Consider the following 15,278-nt stretch of genomic DNA (forward strand, 5'->3'; position numbering starts at 1 on the left):
TCAATCCAGGTCTTCCGAAATTCCTGGGGCTGAGAAATAAACAGGAAGGCAGTCCCACGTTGAAACACTTCCGAACACACCATTAAGCCTCCGTGACTGGATTATCGCCTTTTGACTAGTCATCGCCCAATTAATGTACCTCCAACCAGCGCGCACTAGAATCAATGGAACCATTCCACCGACATCCATCTCGAGAAAAAGATTTTACAAGTGTTGTGGGGCTGCCACTCGGAAAGCCAATTTGCAAGGAGCCCAGCACGGTGAAGTGCAGTTTATCATGCATGGTTCCCACACGGTGGGCCCCTGTAGACTGTGCCTGACTCCAGAATGCCTGCCTAGCTCCACCAGCTCAAACGCCCTGAGATTCTCCCCTGCCTCGGACGGCCGAATCCATCAGCACCCTCCCCAAATAGTCTCTTGGGCTCCTGTACACCAAGACCTGGCTTCCAACTGGACGTGGCAGTCAGCTGGTGGCCTCTCCAACATCCCCTAAAGCATGGTTAGCCCTGTGCCAGGTTTCTCACCAAGTTGGTTTAATTTTTTTTTTTGAAAAGTCCAGTCAGACTATTGCCAGTGCCTGTCTGCCTGACCCGCCCCCGCCCCCCAGCGCCTCAGATCCCTGCTAACAAGTCTCCCACTGCCATTCAACTCCCGTGAGCCAGCTCCACCATTCAACAGCCAGCCCACTTTTGTTCCCCCAGTTTAATTTCATAATTGTTTGCCACTTAACGAGCTCTCCTCTGGGCCATTCAGTGGAGCCCGGGAAATGGGGAGGGGGAAGGCAAAGAAACTCCGGGAGGGGAGCTGGGAGCCAGGCCAGCCCAGCACTGGGGAAGAGACATCCCGGAGAGGTCAGCTGGACGGGGATGGGGGCCAGTTCCGGAGTGGAGCCTCCTGACACCAACTGGGCCACCCAGCTTGAGCCTGGAGAGGTGGGAGGGAAAGGAGAAGGGTGAGTCCCAAAGGTCAAGCCGGGGCCTGCCAGACTCCTGGGCACATCAGTGCTCTGAATGACACACCTCTGGCCCTACCCGGGTGAAGGGAGACTGTGCACGAATTCACGCTCCTGTAACATGTCCTAGAACAAACACACAGGAGACAGAACCGCTCCTTAGCTTGGACATTCCATGATCAACATTCCCTTTGAGGGCTGGGACCTGTCTAGGTAGCCACTGAATCCCCTGGCCGGGCACATAGCAGACAGGAATAAATATGTGTTGAGTGAGTGGATGGATGGATGGATGGAGGGGAGGGAGGGATGAATGAATGGAAGGAAATGGATGAAGTTTCCAGCAATCCCTAGCAAAAGTGGCCACTTGGCCAGCGTTAGTCCCCTCTCTCTTCCCCCCAAGTGCCAGCAGCGGCTTGGCTGAGCACACAGTAGGCTCTCCACAAGCAGAGGCTGCTATTGTTACCACCATCATCATCCCTGGCACCCCCCCCACCAGCCCGCTGTTTCCACCCGCTACTCCGCCAGCAGCCAGCAGCGACTGGCGAGCAAAGGAAAAGTTTCGCTGACCCCGCGGCCCCAGCCGGAGTCCCGCGCCCTGGCCGAGCCCCCTCCCGCCGGCGCCTGCTCGGCAGGCGGGGCAGCCGGGGTGCCCAGACCGCTTCCCGCACCCGGCAAAGGCGGCCGAAGTAACTTTGCGGGCGCCCCTGCGCAGCGCCGCGGGCGTTGCCCAGCGCCTGGAGAGGGTCCCCGGCCGCGCCCCGCGCCCGGCCCCCCGCCCGCGCCCGCCGCGCCCCGCCCCGCCGTCCCCGGTCCTACCTGGCCCCGGGCTCCTCTTCGGCGGCCGCGGCGGCCGCGAGCAGCAGCGCGCACCGAGGGAGGCAGGGGCTCCCGGGAGGGAGGCGCGCAGGGGCGGGGGCTTCTCCGGCGGCGGCCGCCTCGCCGCGCGTCCGAGGCTGCAAGTGGGAGCCAGACTCCTCCTTCGGGGGGCGGGGGGCTCCCCGCGCCCCCTCCGCCGCCCGCCCGCGCGCCGCGAGTCTCCGAGCCTCCCTGGCACCCCCCGCCCGCCGCCGCCCGCCCTCCCAGCCTCCCCGCGCCCGGCCGCCGGGAGGGGCGCGCTCGCGGCCTGGGTCCCGGCCCCTGCACCGCCGCCTGCCGGGGCCCCAGCCAGGCCCGCCAGGCCTCGGCCCTCGGCCCCCGCCCGGGCCCGGAGCCCGCATCCCGCTGCGGAGGAACAGGGAGCGCGGCCACTGGCCTGCACGCGGGAGGAGGAGCGGGGCCCGCGCTGCGGAAAAGGGAGGGGGCCGCCCCACCGCGCCCCTATCCGCGCCCGCCCCCCAGCCCCGGGCCGGGCCGCGCACGGGCTGGGTGGGGAGCGGGGCCGGGGCGCTCTCACCTCCGGATCCGCGGCCGCCGCGGTGGGCACCGCGTGCAGGGGCGTGCGCGGCTCCTTCCGGGGCGCCGCAGCCCTCACCCGAGGCCGGGACCCCCTCCTGGGGCCGCCAGGGCACCCTGCTCCGGGCCCCTCCCGCCCGGGGTCTGAAAGGTCCCCCTCCGGAGACGGAGACACTCTGACCCCAGCTCCCAGTCTGAATAGGTTGGGGTCCTCCTCCCGGGCCACCATCTCTTCCCCTGGAGAGTCCCAGGTCCCCAAACCCGGGCACAGCAGGTAGCCTGCGGTGGCCTGAGCCCCAACGGGACGGGTAAACAAGTCAGGACCTCAGAGGGCACGACACCCGTTGTAAAGAGGCCCTGCCTTGCTGGGAAGAGCGGAGAGCATCACCCTCAGTGTCAGGGGTCACCCTGGGAAGTTTGAGGCCCTGTGGCTTCCAGCCCCCCGCCGCGAGTGGGACAGGGGTCCCAGGACCTTGTATATCTAGGGTGCAGATCACTCTGGCCTGGGCCTCCCAGACCGAGAGGAAGATGAAAAGGGGCTGTGGCTCCTCAGAGGCTCAAGGCCCCTCAACAAATGCTTGTGAGTCTCCTTGGCCAACACACACATCACATCATCCCCAAGGACAGCCTCTGTGGGCCCCTCAGGCCTGTTCTGCCCTTGAGGACAGCTATCTGGTGTGGCTTCCTGGAGGTGGGGACAGCCCAGTTGAATGAGTGTATGCCAGGGGAGAAGGCCTGGAAAAGACATCCAGGCCGAGGGAATGGAGCATGCAAAGGCCTTGGCATGTGAGTTCAGTAGGGCTAGAGACAAAGGAAAAGCAAGAGGAGGGAGATGAGGTGGCAAGGTTGGGAGTGAGGGAACAGAAGCCAGATCAGGAAGAGCCTTGGACAGACTTTATCAGGGGCAGTGGGAGCCATAGAGGGTTTTTGAGCAGGGCTGTGACTTGGTCAGCTTATCTTTTTAGAGCTTGTTCTGGCACCTCTAAAGACAGAGGTAGAGAGGGAGAGGCTGGGCTATGGAGGGAGAGGATGGAGGCCTGGGGCCCTGAGGCCAGAGATGGGGGACAGGGGTTGGCCGAGGGGTCCTCAGGCAGTCACCCGCTCCTGCTTCCTTGTCTTTAGACCCTAATTCTCTCGGGGAATCCCAAACTCCACCCAGGAGCCTCTTTCTCCTCCTAGGCTGCAAGCTTCCTGAGCACAGTCACTTTGAGGGAGGTGAAGGAGAAAACTGTCATGCCTGCCTGGGAAGGCGGCTTGGACTCAGTGTCTCAGCAGACCCCACCTGCTGCCTGCCCGGGACAAAGCCACAGCTTGGCTGTGGCCTCCGGAGATTACAAAGGACAGTGACAAATGTGCCTTCCTGGTCCCTGGGTCGAGAGCAGAGGTTCCTGTGACATTTGTCCTCCAAGGCCAGCTTCCTCACCACCTCCAGTCCTACCAGAACTACCCTCAACTCCCAGAACATCATCTCCTACCTTCCCACGGTACACATTTAATGAACACCTACCGTATGCCTGGCACTCGGCACTTCCTTTGAAGCCTGGCATGAGCTCTCCACCAGAGGGGCCTGGTGCTACCTGCACCACCCAGGCCCAGGCACGGAGCTCTCAGCTTGACCCACACCGTCTCACGTAGCCCTCATGCCTCCCCTGGGTCAGGCTGCACCCCAGACGTCAGCCTCCCCGGAGCCTAGTGCTGCGTCCCACATGGCCTGGCACTCTGTAGGTTCCCAGGGAATGGTCCCTAAAAGATGAGGGAATGAGGAGTGTGGGATGGGCAGGATAGACCCACTCCTAAAAGAGCAACCATTCTGGCAAACACAGCACACATTCTGCTTTTGGAAAAATTTAATAACACAGTGGCACTTGTTCATGGAGACTAATAGAAACACCACACAATCCCACACTGCTAAACCAGCCAGGAGATGGCTCGTTCTGCTGGAAAGCATTTCCTAGGCGCCTACTACGTGCTGGAGGCCAAGGCAGAGGAGGAAGAAAAGGAAGGCACTCTGACCTGGGAGAAGCAGAAGGTCAGCAGATACTCATGACACTGGGGAGAAGAGGGCAGCCCAGGGCAAGGAGAGCAGCATATGCAGCCAGGACACTTCAGAGGAGGCAGTGTGTGTGCTGCAGAAGAATCTAGGGATCAATGGGAGAGGGGTAGCTGGGCAGAGGGACCAGCCTGTGCAAAGGCTCAGAGGCTCCAAAGTGCATGTGTGATATCCCCTGGCCAAGAAACTCACCTTCCAGAAAGGTGTCCTGAGGTAGTAGCTGCAGGTTACTTATTGCAGCCCAGAAGTGAAGGCAACCTACATGCCCAGCCAGAGGGGATACGTTTTTTAATTATGCTATGTCTGGGGAATTTCAAGTAGCCAAGTCATGTTGCTGAAATGCCGTGTGGTGGGAAAATGGGCTCCATGCTCACCACCCATCCCGTGAACGAGCGAAGCGGGTTACACCAGAGTGTGCCCGATTCCATGTTTTGAAAAATGAAAAAATAGAGGGAAAGAGGAGAAAGAAGGCCGGAAGTAAATATTGCAAAATGATGATAAGATTCTGGGCAGGGGAGGAGGGAGTCTACTTTATTTATGGGAATTTTTTGTCTCCTACTTTCCTGCGATCATCAGGATGTCACGAAGGATGGTGAGTGTGGGGCATTCAAGGAGGGGTGTGGGGTGTGTGGGGTCCTTGCAGGGCAGGGGCTGGGATGAGCTGGAGCCCTAGGCGGCTTTGTTGACAGAATGACCTAAGCTTTCATGCCTTCCTTGGGTCCTTCATGGTGACTGGCTCACAGCCAGCATGCCAGAAAGGTTATTAATCAGCAAATATCCACGTGCACTGTGTTAGACCCCAGGAATCACTCTGGCAGAGAAGGGCAGAGGACTCCGGACATGAAAGTCATCGTGGGCTGGGGTTTGGGAGAGGCTCCCAAGAGGAGGTGACTCAAGTTGGGTCTTAAAGGATGGAGCCCTAGTTTCATATCTCCACCTCGGCTCCATTAGACCCCAGCAAGGTCTCTACCTGCCAGCCAGGTCTGTGCGGATCCTGACACAGCCCAGAGCGGGGTCAATTTCAGTCCAGCTATCTGGCATGGTCCTCATCCTGGGCCTTCCTCTAGGCCTAGAGCCCAAGGTGGAAAAGCCACACCTTATCAGGGACCCTGGGCCCTGCTCACCTCCAGCAGGCTCAGGTACAGCCTGCAACGACTGCACCTACTCTTAAACCATGCCCTAAGCAAATTCTGCTTTTGCCACTTAACAGCTCGTGAGTCTGAATCTCAGTCTCTTCCTCTGTAAAGCTGATGCAATAATCCCTACCTCAAGGGCCGTGCACATGCAGAGTGTGGGGTGCACAGTAAACATTCGGCAATGGGTGGCAGCTCACACTGTCACAGTTCTAGATACCTGATTTGGGCATCTGGATTGTAAAATGCAGTTCCATTACCAACTTGCTTGGGACCTTGGGACATTCTCATGTTTCTCTAAGCCTCAGTTTCCTCAACTTGAGGAGAAAGGAGATGGGATGGCTCACTCCTGAGCTTGCTCATAGATGAAATGATAAGCTATGGAAAGACCCCAGGAGCTCCCTCCTCCTACCCCCAGCAAGAGCTCCAGTCGGACCACTGTTCACGTGACACGCCCACCCCACTCTGCAGCGCTCCCCGCCACGTGACTCCAGGCCATCACCCGGAAAGCCAGGCAGGAGCTGGATGGAGGCCAAGCCCAGGCAGAACCAGGCTCCTGTGCAGTCTGCAGGAGGCAGGAGGACATGCTCCCGAGGTGGAGGCTGCTCCTGGTGCCACTCCTGGTCCTCCGGTCACCGCTCCCGAGCCTCCCCTGTGGGTGGCCTGAGCTGACGGTACCTATGGCTCTTGGCCCCTCACATGCTGCCTGTGAGCCCTTTGCTGTTTGAGAGAACTTCTGCAGATGCCTTCTAGCTGGTTTATTTCTCACAACAGCCTGGTTGGGACCTCAGTGAGGGGCAACCCTCCCTGTGAAGGGAGATTAGAAACCCCATTTTATAGATGAAAAAACTGAGGCTCCAAGAGGTTTTGAGACCTGCCCAGCTGCTATAAAGTTGAGATGACAAGGCCCATCATCAGACTCCAAGACACCCGCTCTTCCCTCCACCCAGCTCCCCTGCCCCCCACCTGGCACCAGACCAACTCCTTCAGACCCTGCTGAGGCCCCAACACATCTCGGCTACCATCCCGGCACTGCCACGGCCAGATGGGCTCTGCTGAGCTGTCCAGGGTCCTGGCCACGCTCAGCCCTGCCCCATGGCCTTCTCTAATCCTTCCCTGGCTGCCACCTCTCTGACTTCCTGGATAGCAACAAAAAGTGGGAACATGTGGCCAGGCTTGGTGGCTCACGCTTGTAATCCCAGCACTTTGGGAGGCCGAGATCGGCGGATAACCTGAGATCTGGAGTTTGAGACCAGCCTGACCAACGTGGTGAAACCCCATCTCTACTAAAAATAGAAAAATTAGCTGGGCATGGTTGTGCATGCCCGTAGTCCCAGCTACTCAGGAGGCTGAGACGGGAGAATCGCTTGAACCCAGGAGGCAGAGGTTGCAGTGAGCTGAGATCGTGCCATTGCACTCCAGCCTGGGCAACAGAGTGAGACTCCATCTAAAAAAAAAAAAGAAAAGAAAAAAGAATGACTACACCTACTCATCACTATGTGATGCCGGGCCTGGCCCAGGGCTTCCGGTCCTACACTGCCTGTGTGCCCATGGACACCAGTTTCCCTTTCTGAAAAATGGGCGCAGTGTGGGGCAAGCCAAGAGGTGGTTCAGACTCAGCACACCTCTGCAGACGTCTCTGCCTCCTCCTCTGGGCCAAGAAAAGTCAGAGACTCAGAGGCATTCGGACCCAGCCCTGCCCTTGAGCAAGAGGTCCAGAGGCTGTGAGGCTTGAGAACACAGTGACCATGCCCTGCCAGGCTGAGGGGCACACGGGCTGGGGAGCACAGTGGGGCCTCCCATCCCTCCTGGAGGGCAGAGAGGAGAGGGGCTTGGAGAGTGCCCTTGACAAGGGCAGAGAGGGCATAATGGGCAGAGGGAGCAGAAGCAAAGGCCTAGAGGCAGGAACCAAAGGGGAGCCTGGCTCAGAGAGTGCCTGGGAAGCAGAGGTGGCCCCTCTTCCCTGCACCATCAGTGGCCACAGAGAAGAACACCAGGGAAGGTGGTTGGGGCCAGGACCCGTCCTGGGGAGATTCCTCAGGCAGTGGGCGGAGGCTGAAGACTGAAAGCCAAGTGCAAAGCAGAGGCAGCAATCCAAGGGAAAGTGCGGGGCAGGGGCAGAGGGATGGCGAAGAGGGGTCCCCAGGAGGTAGAAAGGCCAGAGCTACATGGCTTGTGGCATCAGAGTCCACAACACCAGCTGACTCTTGCTAAGCGTTTGCTCAGCCCAGGGGCTGTGCTGGGCTCCTCATTCAATCCTCACGACCACCCAACCTGTTCACTGTGGAGTGGTAGCAACGGTGGCATGAACTGGGACACTGTGAGGTCCACAGGTTTCCAGTCACCCCCTCCAGCTGAGCTTCTGATTTGTCTAACGTCCCCGAGCTCAATATCCCCACCCGGAGAGTAAGTTGCAGAGCCTGAGGCAACAGGCTCTGAAAACCAGGCCCTTATCACTGGGGACATTTTTCTCTACTGTGGGAGTTTGGGTGAGCTCACAAGCTCATGGCAGGTCCCCTGTGTCCTCTTCTCTCTGGGGCAGCCATCTCCAGAACTGCCCCCACCGCAGGCTCATTTGCCCATGCCACCCACAGAAGGCTCAGGTGCGGGGGCCAGTAGCAGGAACCCTGGGTTCAAGTCCAGCAGTCTGACCCCAGAGCCAGGTCAACAGTGGTGCCAGAGTCAAATGTGCGGAAGGAAGGAGCCAAACAGGATTTGCTCTTGGGACCCAGGAAAGGGATGATGAGGGAGGTCCTGGCTCCAACCATGAAAGCCCAGACCCAGATCTCAGCCCACCCCCAGTCCCAAACACCACACCCACCCATCCCAGACAGGTCCATGGGTGGCTTGAATAAGAAGGGGCTCGGGACATGGGCCTGAGTCTTGGCACAAGTGTCCTGGCCAGGACCAAGCAGACCCTGGAGCGAATATTCAGGGGTGCAGAGGGATGGAAGATGAGGGCAGCAAACAGCAGCTCAGAGCGGGCAGGTCCCTCCAGGGCAGTGAGACCTGAAATCTGTGCATCCTCATGCCCTGTCCCCTGTCCCTTACTCCTGCCTCAGGCAGTACCCAGGTCCTGTCCACCTGCTCCTGAATCCACCTGCAGTCCCTCTGGCCCTCCCCACCCTCAGGCCTCACTGAGCTCCCCGCTCACCTTGCCCAGCACCCTGTTTGGGGAGGGGGTCCTGCCTGTCCTGCCAAAGATACACTCACCCAGGCAACCTCCCCCTCCTGGCCCACCATGGGCTGTGACTGCTCTGTCCTCGACCTTGGCCCACAGCCGGTGGCAGGGCCTGGGCCTGTGAACCTTGGGTGGAATCAAGAACAAAGGGGGCAGCTGGATGGGCCTGAGGTCCAGCAGCACACAACTGGGGCTTCCTGCCACACAGGCGCCTTCTGGGAGCCCGTACTAGCGCCACCCAGAGCCCCGCCTCATTCCTCTCCTGCCAGAAGTCCCCCTCCCAGTACCCCTCACCTGGGAGAGGCAGCACAGTGAGCTGGGGAGAGCACGGCCTAAGGCATCAGACAGGCCTGGGCCCGCCATGTGGTTGTGGGCAGGGTGCCGGACCTGCTGCCTCACCTGTAACATGAAGGAAAAGACGCTGCCCTGGAAGGCTGTGCCAACGGCATGGAATTCGCACTGTGGACTGGTTAGTGCCAGCTCTGATTCCAGAAAGTACCAATCAGCAGTGGTCCCCGGGACAGCCAGCAGGCGCCTGCCCCAGTCTCCCCAACCACAGCAGGTCCCATGCTATACACTGCGGGACCCCCATCTCCATTCCTACTACACAGAAGACACTCAGTCAACACAGCATGCACCAGGACGCATCAGACAGAGGAACCTGGGGCCGCACCCTAAAAGGGGAGCCATTATCCAATGGTGAGAAGCGATTTCCCAAGGAGACAATGCAGGAGAGCTGGGGAAGGGCAGTCGAGGTTGGGGAGGGACAGAGAAGCTGGGGAGGGTCAGGAGAGCTGGGGGAGGGACAATTGAGGTGGGGAAAGGACAGAGAAGCTGGGGAGGGACAGAAGAAGTTGGGGAGGGACAGTAGAGCTGGGGGAGGGACAGTAGGACTGGAGGAAGGACAGGAGAGCTGGGGATGGATAGTAGAGGTGGGGAAGGGACAGAAGAGCCTGGGAGGGACGGTAGGACTGGAGGAGGGACAGAAGAGCTGGGGAGGGACAGTAGAGGTGGGGGAGGGACAGAAGAGGTGGTGGGGAGGGACAGTAGAGCTGGGTAGGAGGAGCAGTGCTGGGGAAATAGCGCCGGACAAACCTTGCAGCTGCCCTCTGCTGCCCTCAGAAAATAGGCCTCTCCCCTGCATTCCTGCAAGGGTCCACATGCTCCCTGTGCCCACCGCTTTTCCCCTACCTGGACCTGTTCTATCTTTGGCATAGAACTTCTACCTGTCAGAAGTTTCTTCTTCTGTTGAGCTTGGAACTTCTCCCTTTGCGTCTCACCCCGCCTCCAGGGCTGCACAGCACCCTCAGCTCCCTCCTGGGTTCCCCAGGGAGCCCTGGAGCCATCAGTGGAACTCCCTGAGCCTCTTCTTCCCCATGCTCCACAGCCCACCCTGCAGCTGTCTTGGCTCACCTGGCTGCACATCCCCGCCCTTCTCTGGATGAGCCCCAGTCTCTCTTTCCCCTCAAGGTGAGGAAGTCAGACCAGCTGAGGCCAAATGCAGCTCTTAGCAGGGTGTGGATGATGCAGAACCCAGCTAGGCAGCGTGATGCGTCTGCCATGGCAGTCCCTCACACCCTGCTCCAAATATTTCCAGCTCTTTTCTAACAGCATATGTGAATTAAGGTGCGGTGGCTCACGCCTGTGATCCCAGCACTTTGGGAGACTGAGGCGGGTGGATCACCTGAGGTCAGGAGTTCAAGACCAGCCTGGCCAACATGGTGAAACCCTGTCTCTACTAAAAATACAAAAATTAGCCAGGTGTGGTGGCGGACGCCTGTAATCCCAGCTACTCAGGAAGCTTAGGCACGAAAATCACTTGAACCCAGGAGGCAGAGGTTACAGTGAGCCGAGATCACATCACTGCACTCTAGCCTGAGCGACAGAGTGAGACTCTGTCTCAAAAAAAAAAAAAAAGAATCCTCAAAGTTAGTCCTGGTGGGGACCTCAGTGCCCTTCTCCAAACCCACTCTCTTCCTCCACTGTAGAAATAGGAAAACTGAGACCCATGCTGAAGAAAAAGTGTAGGAGAGGAAATACTCTCTCCTCAGATTCAAGGAAAGGATAAATGGCTCCTGAAGAGGAGGTCAAGGTGTGAGGGCAAGACTAAAAAGAAACTTTTATGTTTTCTGTCCAGGATTGTTAACGCCTATTACCTGAGGCTGCAGAGGTTGCTGATAAACTTTACTGTCTAGTTCATCAGGAAAGCATCTATTTTGCCAATGAGTCAAGGGAGGTCAGAGCCACTGAGTGACTTGGCCAAGGGTGCATTGCAACCCTGCCCAGATCTGCATGACCCCAACCTCCATATACTTCCACTCCCTAACACTGCTCTGCAGGCATCAGAGGGGAGGAGAAAGGTGTGTGCTTGCATGTGCAGTCCCCAGGCCATCACCCAATGCAATAGCACTTGGCCTCCCTCCTGACTCCCATCCCTATACTCCTCTGACCACCCTGCCTCTGCAAACCACTCACAGAGATCAAAGCTGCGATGTTTGAGCATCCCCCTTGAGCTGGTCACTCTGCACAAATTATGCATTTAATCCTCAAAAACACCAGGAAAGGTGGTAGTGTTATCTCCAGTTTACAGATGACAAAATTGCACTGGAAGAATGGACTTACCCAAGATCACACCTTGAGTCTCTGGTAGGGCTGGAGTGGCACCTAGTTCTAGCACCACTAGCAGAAGAAAGAGCCCAGGCAGGGGCAGTGCAGAAACTACTCAAGCTCTATACCTCCCAGTGTGTGTCCACAGCAGACATCACTAATCAATCACAGAACTCTTTCCTATTAAACCAGGATTCAGCAGATATCACTAATCAATCACAGAACTCTTTCCTATTAAACTAGAATCCTTGCACAGGGCTCCAGGCAGCCACTCTGAGGGCTTGGCCCTAGAAACAATATCCACTTGCTACTCCTACCTGGGCCAAGGTCCTCTTGGAGCAATCTGAACATTCCATGCCTGCCCCTGTGCTCTTATTCAGCTGTGACAGACTAGAAACTGGCCCAGAATCCCAGAGTATTAGACTGGAAGGACTTGTTGGCAATCTTTGGGCATATAAGTGAAGAAAGAGGTGAACTGACCCATGCATATAGCAAACTGGTAGAGCAGCCTCTGCACCAGGCCAGGCCTGGAGTTTCTCCTCCCTGTCCCCACCCCAGTGTCCACCACTGTTTCTCCAAAATGCAATGGAGCCCTGGGGACTGCCTGCCTTGCAGGGTGCCCCCAGAGCCTGTGCCCCACAGGCAAAATGGCAACTGGAAGGTTGGATGATTATCTCAAAGCTTGCCACAGAAGTTGGTATCTCAATGTGAAAGACCCATTGGGCTCCCAGAGGCAATTACAACCCTGAAGGGCTGGGTCTGGAGCTGACCAGGACCACACTGCGGTCCAGCAGGGCTCTGCCACTTCCACACTGCCCTCTCTCCCCAGATCTTCCTCTCCTTACAGCTCCTGGAGTCTCCAGTTCTCTGCCTTGAAGACAAGCATACTTTGTATCTCACTGAACCAAGGAAACCCTCACAGCCTAAACCCTAAGCTGCAGCCCTTCCTGAAGCTCCTCTCTCCCCTCCAGCCTCTGCCTCCCTCAACAGCCCTCTACTTGGTACCCCACTTCTCCACATCTTCAGGTACCCCGGTGCACCCGCCCCTCTCCATCTGCATTCATATTTGTTCACATCACCTGACCTAAGAAACAGGCCTCTGTCCCTCCCACTCCTGCCCCATCTCATCTACCTCCTCAACTGAGTTTCCTTAAACAGCCATCGCAGGTGTCCTCTCTGCTTCCCTGCCTCCTCAGGCCAGGCCAGGGCCACCAACATTCTCCTTAGTGTCTAGCGTGGCCTTGGTCAGACCTCATCCCGCTCACTCCTGGCATATGCGCCCCTCCCCCACTCTCAGCCTCCTGGCTGTGGCCCTCAAGTCTCCATGGTCTGGTCCAGCCTCATCCAGATGCACTGACCAACTTTCTTCTCCTGCCCTGGGACTCTATGCTGGCTCAGTCCTCTGCACCCTTGATAAACAATCACAGCAGCAATAACAAAGATATTGCTTTTCTAGAACAAACATGTGCCAATCACTGAGCCGAGCATGAATTAGCCAGTTCCATCTTCCATCAAACCTATTGATTTGTTGACTCCAGAAAAATTCATTGAATGCCTACTGTATGCCGCTCACTACTCTCAGCACTGGGGATAAAATAGTGTAATGATGGTATTGTTCCAATGGCACAACTGTAGAAACTGAGGCCCAGAGAGGCGAAGTGACCTGCCTGGGCTCACACAACCACAAGGTGGGTTCCAAATCCTACACCCACACACACACCCATGCCATGGCCTCTCTGTGGGCCACACACTCCAGAACCCTGCCCCCATCCCCCACTCCTCTGTCGCCCCTGGAGCCCAGCATCCTCAGTGCTTTGTTCTCCCCAGAAGCCCCCTCCCACCACCACCACCACCCGCCGCCAACTCGGCTGCTGCCTCCCTGGGAGCTGCTGCCAAGCCGTCAGCTCCTGTCATCGCCCCAAGGCAGCCAGAGGGAGCACCAGCAGCAGCTTTGGCACAGGCCACCTCCGGCCGCTCCACAGCCACCAGGCCAGCAGGGTGGGCGCCCCTCCCATAGCCATGCCGTGGGAGCATCAGTGCGAGGGGATCCAGACTTTCCCATTACAAACCAAGAAACTGACGCTGGAGAGGAAACTGAGGTTCAGCCATGCCTCCAGTGACAGTGGCTAAATTTGTAAAATCAACCCATGGTAGTGAGGATCCGAAGTCTCTGGAAGGCAGTCCCTCTGCTGGCATAGTCCCCTGTTCAACCTGCCACCAGTCTCTGGGAGCTCAGCGGGGTGGAGCACTTCCTCAGAGGAGGGTTCTGACCTCTGCTCAGATCAAAGCTCCCTCTCAGGTGCCCTTGGCACCCACCCCAGGGGCCCCGCCAAAAGTCAACCCTGGGGTCACCCAGCCCTGAGGTCACCCAGCCCTGAGGTCATCCAGCCCTGAGGTCACCCAGCCCTGGGATCACCCAGCCCTGAGGTCATCCAGCCCTGAGGTCACCCAGCCTGAGGTCATCCAGCCCTGGGGTCACCCAGCCTCAGCTCCCAGGTGGCCTCCGTGGAATCAGTCCTGTCTCCTCCCCTTCCTCCTGGTGAGGCAGGTGACCGCGGACGAGGTGTGGACTCTGGCCCTGTCCTTGCCCACCCTCCTGCTATCCCTCCTGGGGGAGCAAGCCCCCGGGAGGGAGGCGGGTGCCCTGCTGGGGCCACACGGGGACTGAGGAGCACACGTGGCCAGGCCCGGCCACCATGAGACTGTGAGGGGCGGCCTGGGGCTCCCCTGCAGGCAAGGAAGGCACCCCCGGCTGGGTGACTCTCTCGGCTGCCACAGGAACCTCGTCCGAGGAGTTTAAGGGAAAAGGTTGTCCTCTGAGAGGTCCGTAGGTTGAAGGAAGGGGCAGGAAGGCAGCATGTGGAGCAGAGAGGCACACAAATCGTTGCCATCTGCAGGGTCCAGGTCTCCTCCCCGGGTTCAGAATCACAGGAGAGAATCCCATTGGGTTTCACTTGGGTCACATGTCCAGCCTGGACCAATCAGCCATGGCAGGGGTGGGGCCATCCAGAGGGAGTCTGGCCAGTCCCAGAGAAGAAAGAGTCTGTGGGCGGGGCAGTCACCGACACGCAGCTTCCCATTTTTTTTTTTTTTTTTTTTTTTTTTTTTTGAGACGGAGTCTCGCTCTGTCGCCCAGGCTGGAGTGCAGTGGCGCGATCTCGGCTCACTGCAAGCTCCGCCCCCCGGGTTCACGCCATTCTCCTGCCTCAGCCTCCCGAGTAGCTGGGACTACAGGCGCCGCCACCTCGCCCGGCTAGTTTTTTGTATTTTTTAGTAGAGACGGGGTTTCACCGTGTTAGTTAGCCAGGATGGTCTCGATCTCCTGACCTCGTGATCCGCCCGTCTCGGCCTCCCAAAGTGCTGGGATTACAGGCTTGCGCCACCGCGCCCGGCGCAGCTTCCCATTTTACAGGCGGGAGGTGGATAGGCCCCCAAGGAAAGGTCCCTGGGCACTGTGTCCTTGCGTTTCTGGATCAGCCCAGACAAAGGCCCTGCAGTGGAAGAGAGCCAGGTGTGCCCTGGTGAAGAGGAGGAAGAGGTGGGGTAGGTCCTCAATGGAGGTGTGTACCAGGTGTGCCCTGGTGGAGAGGAAGGAGGAGAGGTAGGGTAATGTCCCAATGGAGAGGACCCCGAGGCGGCCAACGGACTTCAGTCCATGCAGCAAGACAGACATGAGAGGCCCCTGTTTCCAACAATGACACTGGTAATAGGAGCCCAGGAGGTGACTGGGAGGAGGGAGGGAGTGGACAGGGAGAGAGAGAGGGTGAACAGCTGGACCCAGGCCACTGAGGGCAGGTGGAGGGAGAGGAGCCGCCGGTCTGGGCTCCAGGACACCCAGTGGGGCTCGCTGGGTGAGATGGGGGGATCGAGGGCAGGAAGCCAGCTAGGGGGAGGATGAAGAGTTCAGTTGGAAACATTTCAGCATAAGGTTCTGTGGGGTACACGGGAGAGCTGGCTGGAGGG

The 15,278-nt window shown here is 58.4% G+C and overlaps 1 protein-coding gene across 1 annotated transcript in view; it reads right to left on the reverse strand.

The window, feature by feature from the left end:
• Positions 1–1,959, reverse strand: part of MPPED1 (metallophosphoesterase domain containing 1) — a 97,475-nt gene extending 95,516 nt beyond the window's left edge. The window contains exon 1 of the mRNA XM_038007349.2: positions 1,769–1,959. The gene's annotated coding sequence lies outside the window, so the exon portion shown is untranslated. The remainder of the gene's footprint in view (positions 1–1,768) is intronic.
• Between the last annotated feature and the right edge of the window lie 13,319 nt (positions 1,960–15,278).

This window comes from Chlorocebus sabaeus, chromosome 19, assembly GCF_047675955.1.
Source record: "Chlorocebus sabaeus isolate Y175 chromosome 19, mChlSab1.0.hap1, whole genome shotgun sequence".
Classification (NCBI taxonomy): domain Eukaryota; kingdom Metazoa; phylum Chordata; class Mammalia; order Primates; family Cercopithecidae; genus Chlorocebus; species Chlorocebus sabaeus.